General features: G+C 33.5%; 1 long non-coding RNA gene across 2 annotated transcripts; it reads left to right on the forward strand.

The window, feature by feature from the left end:
* Window positions 1-254: 254 nt before the first annotated feature.
* LOC149031771 (uncharacterized) lies at window positions 255-13,555 on the forward strand. 2 transcript variants are annotated; one of them, XR_016177370.1, is made up of 4 exons: window positions 255-4,653; window positions 11,422-11,662; window positions 11,862-12,053; window positions 12,138-13,555. It is a non-coding gene; the product is annotated as an uncharacterized LOC149031771 (long non-coding RNA). The 2 variants fall into 2 exon arrangements; XR_016177369.1 differs by lacking the exon at window positions 255-4,653 and having other exon boundaries at window positions 7,177-11,662.
* The last annotated feature ends 5,059 nt before the right edge of the window (window positions 13,556-18,614 follow it).

An 18,614-nucleotide genomic window follows, 5' to 3' on the forward strand; every position in this document is an offset into this window, starting at 1 on the left:
GGGAAGATTGGTAAAATTGAACTGAAATGAGATACGTGGTCCTACTCGATCATTTCACGTTGGGTAATAGTATTAAATTAAAGTAAATTATACTTAATCCTTCGAGTACACTATCATTAATGATTATATTATTATTATTATTAATCAAATTATTACGAATAAAAAATAAAACGAAATTAATTTATCTTTTAATATAATAATTATTGAAAGAAAAAAAATAGAATGAAGAAAAAATATAATAAGGATTGAATTAAATGTTATGTGAAATAATTAGTTAGGAAGATTAGAAAAATAATAGTTTGAAAGATTAAGGAGATGGACCGAATCAATTCTCACTTAAAGTACAATGGCTTTAAGAGTAAGAAGACAGCTTAACGTAGGAATTAAAGCAGATCCTCCAAGCTTTTCTCTCTATCTTTTCACGAACAAGACACTAAACGTTGTATCCACGTTAATTCGATATTTCCTGCTAAGATCTCACTGATGTGAGATCATCTCCCTCGTACATTTCCTTTTCCTTCTTCTTCTTCTTCTTCTTCTTCTTTTTTTTCCTTTTTATATTTTTATTTTTTTACATTTAATTCAATTCTTCTAATAACACTCGTTTCAAGTGAACAATTTATTACTTTTCTAATTTTAAGAAATTACAAGATTTTTGTTGAAAGGATATATTAGTCGAATTAACCATAGCAACTAACAAACTAACTAACTATAGAAAGACTCTAAGTAATATATATATATATGTATAGAGAGAGAGAGAGAGAGAGAGAGAGAGAGTTTCTATATATGCCTGCAGGTATAAACCAAACGATATAGCAAAGATTCCAGGATAACCGGTTTCAACGACGTACATTTGTCGAAACGCCTTAATTACCAGGACCTCTTCTCGTCTTTTCGTATCTCTCATTTTTTTTTTAAATTTTTTTTTTTTGTTGCTTTCTATCTTTGCGTGTCTTACACTTCTTTAAAACTTCTCCTCGGATATAACGTGGCGCAACCCGTTGCTAAGAGTTAACTCGTCATTTTCTCAGTGATTCTCATAATAGATTTTATTTCTTTTTTTTCAAACCCACCCAACACACTGCTGCTTCTATCTCTACACGTGCAAATATTCTCACGGTTTTTTTTTTTTTTTTTTTTTTTTTAAACAACAACATTTTTGATTTGAAATTGATCGATCGAGAGAGATGGAATAAGAAATAAAAAGAGGAGGAAAAAATGTAAGAATTTTCTTTTGACGATATATAAACACAACTAGAAATTCGTTATGTATGAGCATGTACTCGCTCGTTTACCGTTTGCTCTACTGATTCTATCTAAAATTCATTAGCTCCATGGCGCATTGCGTTTCATCTCCTAAATGCAATTGGGAAAAGAGAGAGAGAGAGAGAGAGAGAGAGAGAGAGAGAGAATCAACGAAAACGTCGATACTACTACTCGTTTCAAAGTAATTGCAAATCCTATTTGGTTGTTCGAATTTTCAAAACGATCATTCAACTGTATATTTTGCTACGCTTCGAAAAATAAAAAAATAAAAAAATAAAAATTCATTCGAAAATCCAAGAGAATTTGCAAAATTATTTCACGTATTAAACGTTATTTGTATTTCTATTATTATTCTATCTAATTCAATCGCGAATATAAAATGTTCTCTTAAAAAAACAAAACATTCGAAACTTATAACTGAATAATATAAGGATTAAGTTGATAAGAAATTCCATGATAAAAAAAAAAAAAAGGGGGAAAAGAGATTTTGAAGAGATCGTAAATGTTTGAGAACATCCACCGTAAGTTGAACAAGATTAGAAGAGGGAAAGAATGATAGGTAAAATAAGACGAAGACGAAGAAGAAGAAGAAGAAGATAAAGAAAGAAAGGAAGGAAAGGGATCGATCGATCCCGTTCGATCGTCTAGACATAGGAATGAGTGTTTGTGATCGACTAGATCTTGTCGTTACACCTTCCCAACTGTTCAGATAATATACTTTGCTTTTCACCAACGACTACGATCAAGGAAACAACTACATGTATTAAGTACTTGTCTATTATATATCTACACACATCCCCACCATGTGTATAAGTACGAATGTATTCTATGTATGTGTTAAAGTATCTGTGGTGCGCAGATACATGTATGTAAGTAAATGGAATGTATCCTATATATGTGTAAAAGTATTTATGGTATGTACGCATATATATATACATGAGTATTTGTTGTATATGTCATGTATATATGGGTATGTACTAAACGAATGTGTAAATGTATTTATGGTGAATATATCTATGGTATGTGTATTCTTAAGTGTATTTACGTAAGTATTAGTGTGAATGTATGCGTGTGGCAAGTATGTGGAAGAGAAGGTTCAGCAATTCTCGTAAATCGTCTATATCTCTGTCACTCTTTTTAAGTGTGTTTAGCTTGTATATAGAAAGTAGTGTGTGTGGTATATATCTCTCTGGTTGTTCGCACACGATCGATTCTGTGGTTCATGTTAGAAAACGGTTCCGCCCTCTTCTCGACATCTACCCCACCTTATTCTTTACCTCTTTCTTTCTTTCTTCCTTTCTTTCTTTCTTCCTTTCTTTTTTTTTCCCCATTTCTGTAGCCTCCTTCAACTCGTCCCTGATTGCAAGTTTATATCTATGTCTACTATGTTTTCTATGTCTATCTCGTTTTATCTCGTTTTCTATCTTACTGTCTGTCTCATTCCCTTTCTCTCTATTCACGCTTACTACTACTCTAACTGAGAAAAGAGGATAGATTATTAACTGTGTGAGTCAGCTTAATACCAAGCAAGCACCAGCACACGTTGTGTATTATGGAATCGGTCGATGGTTGTTCAACAGCGAAAGGAAAATTCTATTCGTTCTATTTCATTTATATTTAATCAAGTAAATATAAATTATTATTCAAAGTAAATAATTTTGAAGATACAAATTGAATAATATTATATTATATTCGTTTCTTTTTCTTTTTTTGGAATGTTCGATTTTCTGAACAACCTCTAAAGACGTAGAAAAAAAAGGAAGAAAAATGATCCAACAGTTGGAATGGACTCTCTCTCTCTCAACCGATTCTGTAACAAATTCTTCCTCTCGGTGTTCTCTTTCTTTCTTTCTTTCTTTCTTTCTTTCATTTCATCCTTCTTCTTTCTAACGGACGTATCTTAACGACGTAGGTCATGGAGGCCAAAGAAACAGTCTATTATTCCGTATCTCCATGAAGGAATTACTTGGGGTACAAGGAAAAACACGACTAACATACATCTCTTGTTCAACGTCGACACAGACAGACGCGAATACAACATTCGATTATTTCTAAAAATGATTTTTCTTATACTTAGTCAACGCTAATTGTAAATAAAATAACATATATTGTTAATTATACAATTGGTTACAAAAAAATCTCATTTCTATATGTTTTATTATTTTTGAAGAGGTCAAAGCTTGACCACCCAACTTTAGGACACTAAAGATATACACTAAAAGATATCTTTTGGTTATCCTTTCTAGTACTTTTGTTTAGGTTAAGATAAGTATTTTTTTTTTTTTTCAATTTTTTTTTTACCTAAAGAGAAAGAAAAAAACGGTTAATACGTGTTCGAACATTCAAACACGAATTTCGAGTAAATTTCTCAGAAAGAGGGATTTTTAACGTGCGATAGTTGAAGATAAGAAAAGGATTAAAAGCTCAGAGATTATGAAACTGTCAAATGTTTATCTGAAATAATATATTCACGGTTTACAAACGAAAAAATCTCGAATATTCTTTTCGATCTGATACGATCCAAGATAAAAGTTTATGTTCTGTTAACGATTACAAATGCAATGTTTGATAAATGATAAAAAAAATAAAAAAAAAAGAGAAATTATATCTAAGAGTGTTCCGTGATCGAAGAAGAAATCAATTTTCTTAGCTGTAAAAGGAAAGAAAAGACAAGAAAAGAATGAGGGGAATTATCGAGAATTAGAAATTTCCCCCAAAATTGAATTCTCTTAGGATTTGATCGCAGACGAGAGATGTGAATTTAATAAATCGATCTATCGAAAGTTTAATTTCTTTCCCTTTTCCTTGCCCTTACCCTTTCCCTTTCCCTTTCCCTTTCCTCCTCCTAACTCTTATTCTCATAAGAATAAAATGAGGAAAAGGGAAACAGCATAGTCGACCGATGGATGTGCTCTTCTTCCAGAAGCCATAATTTCTCTTTAGACAAGGAAGCAAAGATGAAAAGATATGAACGCGCAGGTCTAAGGTTAACGATCGTTAAAAGGCAGAGTGGATCTGAGTGGTATTCTGGACCAGTCCTGAAATACCGTAATCGACGAGAAAAAAAATCACTGTTTTTAACTCCTATCTCTACTTCTACCGAATTTTTCTCACAGTTATTACCAGAAAGATGAAGAAGACAAGAAAAAAGAAAAGAAAAGAAAAGAAATGTATGAAAGAAAGAAAGGAAAGAAAGAAAAGACACAAATCTCGTGATATTAAGTTAAATTAAAGCGTAGTAGGTAAGAATGCAATTTGATTCGAGGACTGACGATTAAGGAAAAACAAAAAAAAAAAAAATTAATTGGAGAAAGACAGATAGAAAAAGTTGGAAGTGAAAAAGTGAAGAATAGAAACATTAAAAACCAATAGAAAACTTTCACGAAGGTGAACCAAACGAACATTAGGCGTGTCTCCTTTTCTGAACAAGCACCACCACTAGAACCACCACCACCAGCAGCACCACCACCAGCACCATTACCACCACCTCCCATAATCAACCGAGCATGTCGAAACCGGAACGCGTAGATATATATCAAACTCGATTCCCATTTAGTTTCCATAGCGTTTGAGAGAGGAGAGCCTACCGTCGTCGTCGTCGTCGCCACGATCGAATGTAGCAGCCGTGAAATGGAAATCTAGATTGTGGTTGGTTGCATAAAGGAGAGAGAGAGAGAGAGACTTTATCTTTTTCTCCTCCCCCCACCCGGTAGAGTTAATCTTGATCAATTGTTTTTCTATCTTTCGCGAAAACTATGTTGCACAAAGTGAATATTATTGCATTATCTTTCATCTCGATATCTATTATCTTTTTTCTCTATATATATATATAAATTCTATTTTCAAGAAAACAATTATAATAAAAACTTGGAATCGAAATAGGGAAGGGTTAGGGCTAGGAGTAGAAAATCGTGGGTGTTAAAGAATAGCCCTGGTTCTTTGTAGACCGATGTCGTGCTTCACGTATCTGTAACGCACGAAGCATTAAAAGCTGCTTCACGTAACCTTAACCTTAACCTCGAGCGTGGACAGGAGAGAGAGAGAGAGAGAGAGAGTCAAACTATTTTAAGATCGACCGATGAAACATCAAAGACAATTCCCCTCCTAAATATTTCTTTTTTCTTTTAATTATAATTAGTACAATGGACAGTAGATTGTAAAGAAATATTTTTAATAACGATACGTATTCGAATCAATCACAAGCAACCAAATAATAAGGAAAATATCATTTTTAGTCTCTCTCTCTCTCTAACAATGTGAAAAGTAAACGCGTAGGTTGTTGTTAAGGGCCTTGAGGACTACGGCAGACTGGAGACTAGGAACGAAGGGCTGACAGATAAGGATAGAAATATACTTCCGCTTGTTAGGGGATTATCTATCAATATCCTATCTCTGTAAGATTGAAAAGAAGGAGAGGGGGGGGCAGCAGGCAGGGTGGCAAGAATTCGAATGGGAAAATTGCTTTTAGTCCATCGTCGTCATCGTCATCCTCTTATTCCTTCATCGTATTTTCCTATACTGCCCTATCCTTCTTGGTTATACTTATTTTCTCGTAGGTTTAACCTTAACCTTGAACAACAATTCCCCTGAAGCTCCCTCTCTCTAGAAAACTATTTTGGGGTTCTACCCTAAAATACGAGGAATGAACGACAATGGTGTCAAATGAAACCTAAAGCCCCTATCCACCCCTCCCCTCCCCTCCCCTCCCCTTCTCTTCTCTTCTCCCACACCCCTCACCTCACATGTTGCAATATGTTGTGTTCCTGTACGCATCGTCGATTTCGGCAACAATTTCGATTCGATCGATGCGAAGAAAAGAAAAATCGTTGATCAAATTTTTCATCAGAATTTGAAATGAAAAGAAAAAAAAAAGAAAAATAAAATGAGTTAATTTAAAGTATGCATACAAATTACATAGGAACGAATATGACGCCATAATCACGTTGTTCATTGTGAACAGCTCGTCGTTGTCGTGTCTCGGCTCGGTTCGGTTCATTTCGTCGTATAATAAACTTTTTTAAACAACTTGCTCTCCGGCCAATTTATTCATTCGCGAGAAAGATCGAGGAAAAAAAAAATATACAAGGAAAAATAAAAATCAAAAGAACGTAACGACTCGACGTTGGCGAACGTCGTCTTTGTCGTCGTCGTCGTCGTCCTACGATCGAGCAAGGAAATATTATCTTTGTTCTTTCTTGGATTAGCGTAGGTTGCAGCACAGCAATCATTTTTACGTGCGTTAGGCGAATGACTCGTGTAAATGATTAATAAGATATCGCATGACATGAAGACGATACTTCATGTTGTTCTAATTTGTAATTAATTAGATTACAATTTGTTTCTTTATTATTAGTTTTACAGTTTCGTATGTAAAAAGATACATAAGGAAGGGAAGAAAGGAAAAGAAGACAAGGAAAAAATAATAAGGGAAGGACAGTTCTTTTTTTTTTTTTTTTTTAGTCGGTAGCTTCTTTAAACGAGAAATACCCTATCGTTATCTCCAAATAAATATTTGCCAACCCAAATGGAACGTAATAAAGTATTTGGATAAAAGCCTCCCTTTGGTCAACTGAGAGTGTATTACTATCGTCTTAAATGTGTCCCTTCTTTTCAACGGGCTACTAGATACAATGTATTCTAAGATTTATCTAAGTTTTACGGTTCAGGAAATTCCCCTCTCTCTCTCTCTCTATATATATATATATTTTATCGATGATATATTATTCCTTTAAAAAAAAAAAAAAAAAAAAAAAAAAAAAATACTCAAATATACTATGCCCCTATATCAGGGATGATAAAGTATATTTTTTCTTTGCCAGTGTTATAGGATAAATAAAAAATGTTGTTATATTTAAATGATTCATATCACATCTGGGTGGTGTGTTAGTTAAAAATAATTCAATGAAAAATTATTCTCCTAATAATAATAAAAATTGTATAAAATAAAAAAAGGAATATAAAATAACGAAGCACATGAAGGGGAGTATCTATCGATTATATCACAATTTAAGTGAAATAACCTTATGGTCGAGGGTTGAAGAACCCTTAGATAATAATCAGATATATGTTGACATTAAAAAGAAATCGGTCAGATGTTTTCAATTGTCCCTTTTTTTTTTTCTTCCGTTAGTTAATTTCCAACGTCTGACGTATATGTGTAACATGGAACGATATACTATCATAGTATTCGTTGTTTTTTCTTTTTTTCGATTGGAATAGAATAATACAGTAACACACACACACACACACACACACATGCGTGTCAAAGCCAATGCATCAGGGAAAACAAATAAGGGTCTCTGTGAAAATGTGCTTGCAGCCATTGCTTTTCCAAACGTATCGATTGTTACGACCCTTTTGCGATAAACCTAAACCGAATTATAGTAGCCATTTATTTTTTCCGTGCTTTATCATTACGTCTCTTGTTTTTTTTTTTTTTTTTTCATTTATTTAGTTTCGAAGATTAGATCTTTCCGATTAAAATCATCGAGGATCACTCTCACATTTCAACTGGTGTGTTTTTTATACTCGTAACATATATCCCTACAGAGATATAGATATTTCTAATGTGAAAACGTATAAAGATTTTCAAATTATACCTTGTACATATTAAAAAAAAACCAAATAACATAAAGTCAGAAATAATTTAATCAGTTAATAAACGTCTTATCTCTCTCTCTCTCTGTCTCTCTCTTTCATCACCATTTGCATTGGAACTTTGAAAGGATGATGATAAATACTTATCGAATTGGAAATAGGGAACGTTTTATCACTGAATAATTCAATCGGTTTGGTTGTTTTTTCTTATGCAACGAAGGAGGACGAACGAGATGGAGGTTTGAGGGGGGTTGAAGAGGTTAAGGGGTGGGTGTATGTGTGGTACTTTTAGAAAAGACAAACGATGAAACAAAAGTACTTCTCGTCCGGTCGTCGCACTTTTTCTCTCTTTCTTTAACTCTTTTCTTTTTCTTCTTCTTCTTATTCTTCTTCTTCGTCTTCAACGAAAGATATTATTGGAAAACTTCCATCGGTATCTCCCATTGTCCCGCGAGACACGTCATGGGGGATGCCTCGCATAACATCGACCCCGTTTATTTTTTTTCCCCCGCCTCTTTTTCTTTCTTTCCTTTTTACACGAGAATAAAAGGAAGAAAGAGAGAAAGAGAGAGAGAGAGAGAGGTTATACTACTCAAATAAACCGTACCCTAACGCAGGAAGTTCCTCTGTCAACAAAAAAAATATTTGTTATTGAAACTTAGTTTATTAGATTATCCGAAAAATGCTTATCACTTTTTTTTTTTACTTATATATATGCATACATACAAAAATGTATCATTTGTGCATCTATCTATATATGTATATGAAAAAAGACTATGTTTATTATAAGGGATTTTAGATATTATTTAATAATTTTCTTATTAATTGTACGCAAAAATTGAGTGCTAAGTAAACGAAGGAAATATTTCTGATGTTTGCAGATAAAATATGAGAATAAAAAAAAAGGAAAAAAAAAAGAAATAAAAAAGCAAATAAAAGGATTACCTCGTCAAAGATTCTAGTAACTCGAAGAGAGCAAAGTTAACTAGACGACGTAGAAAACGGCGCGATCGTATTAGTTACGCCAATTAACGTAATTAACTGTAATTAATTAGAGTCAAAGGAGATCCTACTACGAGTAACGAAAAAAAAAAGAGAGTGAAAGAGAGAGGGAGAGGGAGGGTGGAAGGGGGTAAGAGGAGGATACTTTACCCCCGTTGCATAGAAGGGTCAGTAGTGTAAGTAGTTTGTTCGTTGATCGCAAGACCAATGAGAACAGCCTTTCGTTCAAACGAAACTTAATTAAAATGACCAACGATGACATTTTTTTCTCCTCATCCCACCATTCCATTCCTCCTCCCTTTCTCGATCCGAATCTTCTAATTGAAGAAACATTAAATCGTCTTATTATTGTACAATTAACATTGGAATTACCGACCTATTTTGATCACATTAATTCGATCAATTTGACAAATTAATCTATTTATTTTTTCATGACAATAAATAAGCCAGAAATAAAATTTACCAAAATTTTATTTAAAAAGGACCAACTTTGGATGTTTTATTGTCTCTCTTTCTCTCTGTTTGTTGAGAAACATTCAACGTGAATTACAATTTGACACGTTCAAATTAACGATGGGAATTACTTACGCGAAAAAAAAGGAAAAGAAAGAAATAAAAGATCGTGAAAGTCACGCACACGTTTTCTATGACGAAAGTAATGACGACGACGAAATACAAGAAAAAAAAGAAACAAAAAAGAGAGAGAGAGAGAGAGAAGGTAAAAGCAAAGAAAGAGGAAGTTTCGGTTCGAAGGGCGCGGTTTAAGCTGAGCAAAGAATGCGGGGGAGAGAAACGAGTATAGTGAAGAGAAAAGAGAGTAGGGCACGGATGGTGAACAGCTGCCGTTTTGTGTGAACGTGCCCCCATAACCCCCATAGCGCCAGCACCCTAGTACAGTAAGAGAGAGAGAGAGAGAGAGAGAGAGTCTCTTTTCCTATAGAAATATTCCGTTCAGTTCTTCGTTGATCGATTCATCATCCATCCATCCATCCATCCGAACCAACCAACCAAGTATGAGTGTTAGATGTAAAGGAAACAAGACGTTCTTTCACTAAAGTCGTATACAGGGTGAACCAAAAGTTCTTAATTCATTCGAGATTGTAAATGAAATAATGATAATTTGTTGAATTCCATTAAGAGTATTTTCATGAAGTAATTTAGGTTTTTAAAATGACGTCCCGCAAGTATCTCCCATAGAGCACATGGTGTGTACGCACACAATATAATATATAGGTAACTTTTAAAAGCGTTCGAGTGATCTTGCACAGAAGGTCGATTCTGATAGGCCGAATAAAAAAAAAAAAAAGAAAAGAAAAGGAAAAAGAAAGCCAGGTGGAATCCTGCGGACTGTATCAAAAAAAGAGAAAAAATAAGGGTAAGAGGAAGAGAGAGAGAGAACCGCTTTTGATCCAAGGAATTAGCACGCCTGTCGACCCTGAGAGACGACGTTAGCCCGTGATTCGAGATTACAAGGAGGACGTTCCACGTCGTCACGGTTCGTTCGTGCCTGTATTACTATTGTGACGAGATTGTCCGTCGCGTTTTCAACAAGATCCCTGTGTATACCTTTCATATCCTTTTGGAAATGAAATCCTTCCACTGTGTATCACTTATTACGTATCTGTCACTAAAATTTCATTCAATATTTTAAACAATTTTCAAGTAATAGTTTTTAATATACTTAGTTGCATTTGTTTCTATTGAAATGAAATATTTTTGAAAATTCGTGAATAATTAGACGAAGAAGAAGAATTAATTAACTCCTTTTTAGTAGGATATAACCTAGGATATAATGTAACTTAAGCCCTGAAGCTATTCACCCTGATATTGAGTATATCAGCATGCTTATATCCTCTGGTAGCTTTATTACGTTCACTTCGAGTAGAGATAGAGAGACGGAAACGATGGGACTGAACTAATCGATGAGAGACTACTACTACTACTACTAGCTCTTTGTACTATCTAACATTACTATTACGGAAATAACATTGACCGTCAAACGTATCCGGCCATCGAATTAACCATCCCTCCCTCCTTCCTTCCTTTAGATCGTTTCAAGTGATCTGTATATTATATTACCTACCATAAGCGAACGACTATCAATTAATCTTTACGCTTTTCTTCTTTCTTCTTTTAATTATTATCATGAAATTTCGAATAAAAATACCTTTTAACACGTTCGTCGTCGTGGCACCTTATAGAGGAGACGGGGGGCATACTTCCCCGGGGGCGGCCCCGTCACCGTATACGGTGACGCTCTTCTTCTTGAAGTTATCGTATTTTTAGTTGGAAAAACTTATCACATTTCTCATTTCGAAAGAAAATTATTTTCGATAAAAAACCATAATATTCGGGTCGCATTGTTGATATTTCTACTTATCACTTCTTACGTTACGTCGAATTTTGGGCCTGGCGAGAAACTCAACCGAAACGGGCTGGACGACGAACGTGTTAAATAAATTAATAGATTTCAATTAATTACCTATGATCAATTCATTATCTTTTCAACACTCTAATATACTTGTCGGTATTACAATAATTAAAAAAAAAAAAAAGAAATGAAATAAAAGACGACAAGAGAACTAACGAACGAACGAACGAACGAGGGAAGGAAGGAAGGAAGGAAGGAAGGAACGAAAGAGGAGAGAAAATATGCAAAAAGAAACATCGGGAGAGCACCATTTCGTTTTGTTCGGCAACGGTAACATCGTAGTAACATGAGAAGATATTGTCCACTTGACAACGGAGCCACCGCTTGGAAGAAAATCACTCTTGGCGCACGTGATGTCCGATACCGGTCAGTAAGCGCATTCATAATAACGTTCCTAAACTTCATAGTGACACATTAAATGTATTTCAAATACTACTATTCAATATTTATTATTTTTTAAAAAAATAACAAAGAATCGATCATAGTTATGTAGGATGATCTTGATCAAATTCTTCCGACTGTTTGTTTGATCCTTATTTATCCTTGAAATTCCATTCTATTATAGGGGCAAAGAGAGAAAAGGGTCGGCTTTGGAAATGTTTCATAATACTTTGCCAGGTAAAAAAATGAGATTAGGATAGATCCGGAACTTTTATAAAAGAGAGAAAGAGAGAGAAGACATAAATGTAAAAAGAGATGGAAAAAAAAAGGATACGTATCGAAAGGGCTAGAACGATTTAGGGTGAACAACGTTAAAGTAAATAAAAAAATAAAAAGAATATGACAGAGAGAGAGAGAGAAATACAAATTAATGTAACAAAAATGATCCTTTTTTTTTCAGAGAAATAAAGAAAGAAGAAAAAAAGAAAGAAGAGATCCATCCGTTCTTGTCCTCTTTGGACGTTTAATTTCAGGCACAAGAGCATGCTGAGCTCGCAACATCTCTGCTGCGTTTAATAACGAGAAGAAGAAGAAGAAGGGAAGAGAGTAGGGGAATAAAGGGTTGGAGTGGGAGGTGGGGGGGGGGGGCTTGGAAAAGAAGATGGCCCGCGACCAACTCGGAACCAGTTCTCGCGCCTTAAACGGGTGGTTCTCACGGACGTTTTAGTACGAACCCTTCTACTTCTTCTTCTTCTTCTTCTTCTTCTTCTTCTTCTTCTTCTTCTTACTTATGCATATATCTTTTCTCTTCGATCTAATCGTTCTCCCTCTCTTTTTCTCTTCTTTATTTCTTCTTTTTATAATCGATTGAGAGAACCACTGGTGAAACTTTGAAATTCCTATGCGAGTTCCGATACTCACGCATATCGATGCATCTAAATATATATACGTGTGTATACGCGTGTACTCAACGTGTATAAAATATTTGTCTTTTTGTCATTTTTTTTTTTTTTTTTTCAAATATTTTAAGCCTATAGATTAAAATATAAATTAATTTAATTTTGATAAAGGATATTATTAAAAATAATAAAAGAGAATATTAAATGAATATAAAATGTTATTATGAGAATGTTAAGATTTCAAATGGTCCATTGCAAGAATTGTAGAAATGAAAAGATTTCTCCTATTTCTTTGCAATATGTTTATATATCTTGTTCGAATAATTATATTATTTATTTTCTAACGGTATTATTACTGATGAATAATTTTCTAAGAAACTATCTTTCGTATTTTTCATCTCGAAATGAAATGACCCATGATAAACGTGTTTTCATTCTTTTAAATTAAAGCAATCAATAAATTATGTTGTTAATACATTTTGTTGTTTTTATTTTACTTATAGAAATGTATGTACGCGCGTAATAAGAATTATCCGAGTTATTTTTTCTATTGAATAAAAGTAAAAATAAAAAGATACTTTCGATATCGATCTTTCGACGATAGATCGACGATAGACCGAGGATATTTTTTCGCAAGAACAAATGTACACGGGTAAAATGGAAAGAAACGTGTTCGAGTTAGCGCAACCATTTCGATGTACTTTTTCTCGGCTTACACTAGATCCCGTTAGAAGATCTTACCAAGGAGTAAGCAGTAACAGTGAACAACAGTATAATACGGTGCTAGCTCGACCGTTGAAAAGAACCAACGCAACGACAAAGCGTATCGAGTTGAGGTCGACAGCCTTTCGATTATCTCCAAAGATCTTTAACAACATCAAAACAAAGTGTAAAGAAATATATAAATAAAAAAAAAAGAAAATAATTCAACGATTACTAATTATTTCTTTTCCAATAAATATTTGACCTAAATACACGAAGAAAGAATCTTGTCCCAAATATTGTTGTTAATAAAGAATATATTGGGATTGTAATTTTTTTTTTTTTACCCACACACACGTAAATACTATATAATGGAGTTTATGGTTTAATGGAAACAATATATAGGAAACTATAAAAGTGTAATTAAAAGCTTAACGAAGAAGTTCAAGTGGTAATTAATACACGTCAGGTTGCTGTCTATGCACGATGTGTATATTTTATTTTGTTTTTCGACCACATCCTACCACGAGCCTACTACGTCTTTGTTTGGTTTTATTTTTCTTTTTTTTTTTTTTTTTTCACAACTTCCGCTCTTGGTATATCCAACGAGAGCCGATTTTGTGGCTTCCATTTGCGCAAAAGGGTACCCCACGTACTCTATTATACACAATATTTTTGTCTCATCGATTTCTTGCCGATATTTTCATCATTTCTACGATTAAAATCCACACACACACACACACACGTATATCGAAAAATTCGATCCATCGAATAACATTTTCTTCTTTTTTTTTTTAAATTTTGCTTCGAAAAAAAAGCTTTCATCAAATTGAAAAATTCTTTTTCCATTGTGTTCGACACGTGTTCCATTAAATAAATTAAATTTGATAAAATAAATTCTATCGTATAAAATTGACCTAAAAATCTTGAAATTAATTCAAATTCAGCATAAGCGTAATAATTCCAATTACTGGACTATTGAATCGAAATACTAAGACAAAAAATATATAAATAAAAAAAGGTTGGAAATATCTTAAAACACACAGAGGAGGAGGGTGCATACCTCGTGTTTCCTGAAACTGGAGATCCAACTTGGATATCAGAGAATTGAGAAGGGAAAAAAGAAAAATGATGGAAAAATACGAATCCACGGTGAAATTCTCGGCATGGTACAAAGGAATAGTGATAAAGAAAGAAGGAACGAACGAACGAACGAACGAAAGAAAGAAAGAAAGGAAGGAAGGAAAAAGATGGAGATGGTAGAAAATACGAGAGAGAATAGCACTTGAATAGGAACCGGAACTCGGTAGTCCGTGCTCGGAATTGACTACACGATTGCACACGTACGCTTGTGCATACGAATCGGATAAAAAAAGGGAACCCAGAGGCTTTGCGGGGAGAAAAAAAAGTAAAGCGCCGAGGTTATCGGCTCCTCATTGATTTCTTCTTCATCGTTGTGTCGTTGACGACGTTCTAACGTTGTGTGCTAAAGTAGTAAGAAAATTAATTTTATCTATGATCCGCGTGTTATTATTTTTTGTTTTTTTTTTTTTTTGAAATACGATACATACCATCGATACAATTGGAGTGTGTTTATACGTGTGGTTTTTTAGTGTATGACACGTTATATGTGAAATTCCAATAATTTTATACTCAAAATAATATATTTCCTCTAAATAAAATTAATCGTATTTAAATGACTGAACTATCATCAACATGTACTTTGTTTTCTTTTTATATAATGTGAAAATGATTTCTTTTTGTTTGTTATCGTTTCTAAGCACTATCTAAGCATTTCCAATTTTTCATCGGTGAGTCAATCAGCCACGTTTAAAGAAAAGGATATTTAATCATTCGCGAGTATTTCTTTACGACGATGATAAGCTCCTATTTTTGTTAGCATCCCTGCATGATTACGTTATGCTAAAATGGATTAGTCACGAATCAAGTTCCTGTTTTTTTCTTTTTTTTTTCTTTTTTTTATTTCTGACAATGAGATTCGTTCGAGTTTAAATGAGTCTTTGCTGAAATAATAAATATCTACTTTTTTTCTTTGTATGTGTGTATGTGTGCTCTTTTTATAGGATGATTAATATAAATTTTGTAAATGATAAAAACTCCATGTAAAGTAATTAATCTTTTTAAATTATGTAGTAACTTCTGACCCATTCTGTACATATATTTAGGAATATATGAAGATCAAAGAAGAACAACATATGTTTTAACTTACATGAGAATTAAATTCTTATTGCAAATGATCTGCATATATTCCTTCTATGTCTCTCTGCAGTTGATTACAAATATTTCTATAGATCGACTTAAAGATGTGTGGGAGAAAATCCTTGTTCCTATTCTCTTTCTTTCTAAAAACAAACGAGATGGTGAAAGAAGAACAAGGAAGAACATTTCCAACGCGAGATACTGTATAGAAAACGTGGACCTTGAATGAGCAATAAGAAAGAACAAAGAATCTGAACTTTGTAATTGGCAGACAATGAGATTAATTTATTACCCTCAGGGATATGCTTGAGATACTTCATAGGCAACCCTACTCCTCTCTTTCTTTCTCTCTCTCTCTCTTTTATCAACGAAAGAAACAGAAAGGGGAAAAAAAGAAAGATAATGAGAAAGAAAAAAGAAGTAACCTCAATTTCTAAAATTCAAACTATTAAATAAGAAGAACACGATTAATCAAAATATATAATTAACCTTTGCTTACCACCCTTCCTGGAGTAACACGCACACTTTTAGAAAAATTGTTATAAAAAAGAAACTATTGCATAGATTTACTTAAACATTTTTTTCAGACTTCTTTAATACTTACTTCAAAAGATTATATAAGTTTTATAGCTTTAAATTAAATTTAAATATGTTGAAAAAAAATGATCAAAGTTGAACAATTGAGAAAAATGGCTCAAGTTGCAAAAAAGGTCGTCTGGGTGATCCTTTGGATCAAGTGTGGTAAGTAAAGGTTAAAACTACTACGGAATAAAAAGAATATACAATTTAATGGGAAACCCCCAAATAGCAAGATTATGTCGATGTGCCCATCATATTAAAAAGAAAAGAAAAAGAATAGAAAAAGTGGAAAAGAATAAAAAGAATTTTGGTTACATTCGCCAACAACGGGTTCGCAATTTAGGTTGACCCGGCTAACCTTGAATCGAGTCTCGGTCGTGGGTTTCATCGTCCAACAAACGCGACATGTGAGAGACAGAGAAAAAGCGGAAGAGTCAAGAAAGAGAAAGAAAGAGAAAGAAATATATCAAAACGAATAACAACGATGGAAATAAACTGACAAGAGACCAACCAAAATTTCTTTTTTATCTAATAACATATTTTCGATCATGACTCATTGTTAGATCAGATTAATAAGTTAAAAAAAACAATGCACATTCTTTTGATCATATTCTAATAATACATAGGAATAATAATAATAATCGTCATATCACGAATTACATTTTTGTATTGTATAATTAATCGTAATAGTAATTAAAAGATTAGCCTAATGAAAGAGAGGTAGGGAGGGAGGGAGAGAGGAGAAGGATCAATAATATTCGACCAAATGAACTCATTATCGCTAAGTATGATCAAACGTGCACACCAATCAGGAAGGGTCGCTTTCACAATCGACCAATCGAAATCTCGTATTTCACGATATCACTATTCTACGAACTAACTAACTTTCTTAGAAATTAAGAACGATGAGGGGGGAAAAAAAACAAATCAAATCAAATCAAATCTATGCCGAATAACAACCTTAATTTTATGATATAAACAAAGAAACAAAAGAAAAAGAAAAAAAAACAAAATCCCTATGAATTACAAACGATTAGTACACATTTCTAGTGTATAAATATTATTTCACGTTAAAAAATAAGAAAAACAAGATGACAGAGAATACAAAAACATGGATGTAATTTCTCCCATATTTAGATATGTGATAATAAAATCTGACTGTTACGACGCAAAATTCTGTACGACTTTTATCGAGAGAAACATTGGAAAAAACTATATACACACACACACACACACACACAAAACATATCATACAATACACCGTTCATATGTACACATAACAGTTATAATATATACTTTCTTATCAAGTATTACAACGAAAATATGTTTATACGAAAAATGCCTCGTGCATTATACCGCGCGTATACGTTAAAAAGAATTTGATGAAAAACAACACCATTACCATTTTCCATAGGCGTAGGATTTGGTGGAGGACGATCTCCCTAAACGAATTTCAACACTAATCCTAATGAATGAAAAATGAAGGTAGGAAAAAGGAAGATGTGATCCCGCTTGTCAACGACGACGACGACGACAAGGATAGAAACAGATGGAAAGAAATAGAAAGAGATACTAACATTTATAATGTGTACACATATATACATATAAAAAAAAAAAAAAAAAAAAAAAAAAAAAACACGTCCACGCCTAATTTGTTTTCAAGCTTATCATCACGAACAAAAGATACTAAACTTTGATATCCCATTTTCTTTTCGTAGAACGTGGTGTTTCTCTTCTTTCACAGATTTCTCTAATTTCAAATAAAACATCGAGTAGAAAAAGAAGGAATTATAGGAGCGTAATCGATTCTAACGTAAATATATTATTATTATTATTATTATTTGAAAAGTATTGGAAGAAATATGTAAAGTACATCCGTAGGAAATACGTTGATCGAGTGAAAACCGGCGTCGTAACCCGGCAAGCAAAGAAAAGTAAGAAAGAAAGAAAGAAAGAAAGAAAGCGAGCTAACAAGACAAGACGCTCGGGATTTGTGAAGGGCATCCAGTCACTGAAAAAGCTACGCTTTTTCTTTTTTTCTTCTCCACGTCCTTTTTTTCTCTCTTCGTGCTCCTTTCTTTTCTTGCTCCTTACCGCAAGTAAACGTCTACTACTATCACGACGACTTTGATCGAACAACAACGAAAATTAAACGAAAAACATTATCTAATATCGTTTACGATACTAACGTTCGAGATAGTTGTTGTTGAATAAATGTGACTTACCGTTAGGACGATCAAATTATCCCGAGGAAATATCGAAGAAGAAATACGGGACTGTTTCTTTCTCGCAGTGTGTTACTGGCAACGTCACTTCACTCGTTTCTCTACGCCGGTCACTGCGCCTGTGTGTCGTCTTGTATCTTACGACTCGAAACCTATCCTTACTTCGGTTAATACTGCTGTCGCCATCTACCGCTACATTTTTCAAACGTTCCCAATCTCTTACACGATGACGTCCTGTGATTGGTCAGATTTTCATTTACCGTGGTAAAATACAATTTTACGTTCCCTTTTAAAATTGACGCATGCCGGTAT

The sequence above is a fragment of the Polistes dominula genome, unplaced genomic scaffold (genome assembly GCF_049000335.1).
Source record: "Polistes dominula isolate Pdom_NZ unplaced genomic scaffold, Pdom_raw_medaka contig_16, whole genome shotgun sequence".
NCBI lineage: Eukaryota > Metazoa > Arthropoda > Insecta > Hymenoptera > Vespidae > Polistes > Polistes dominula.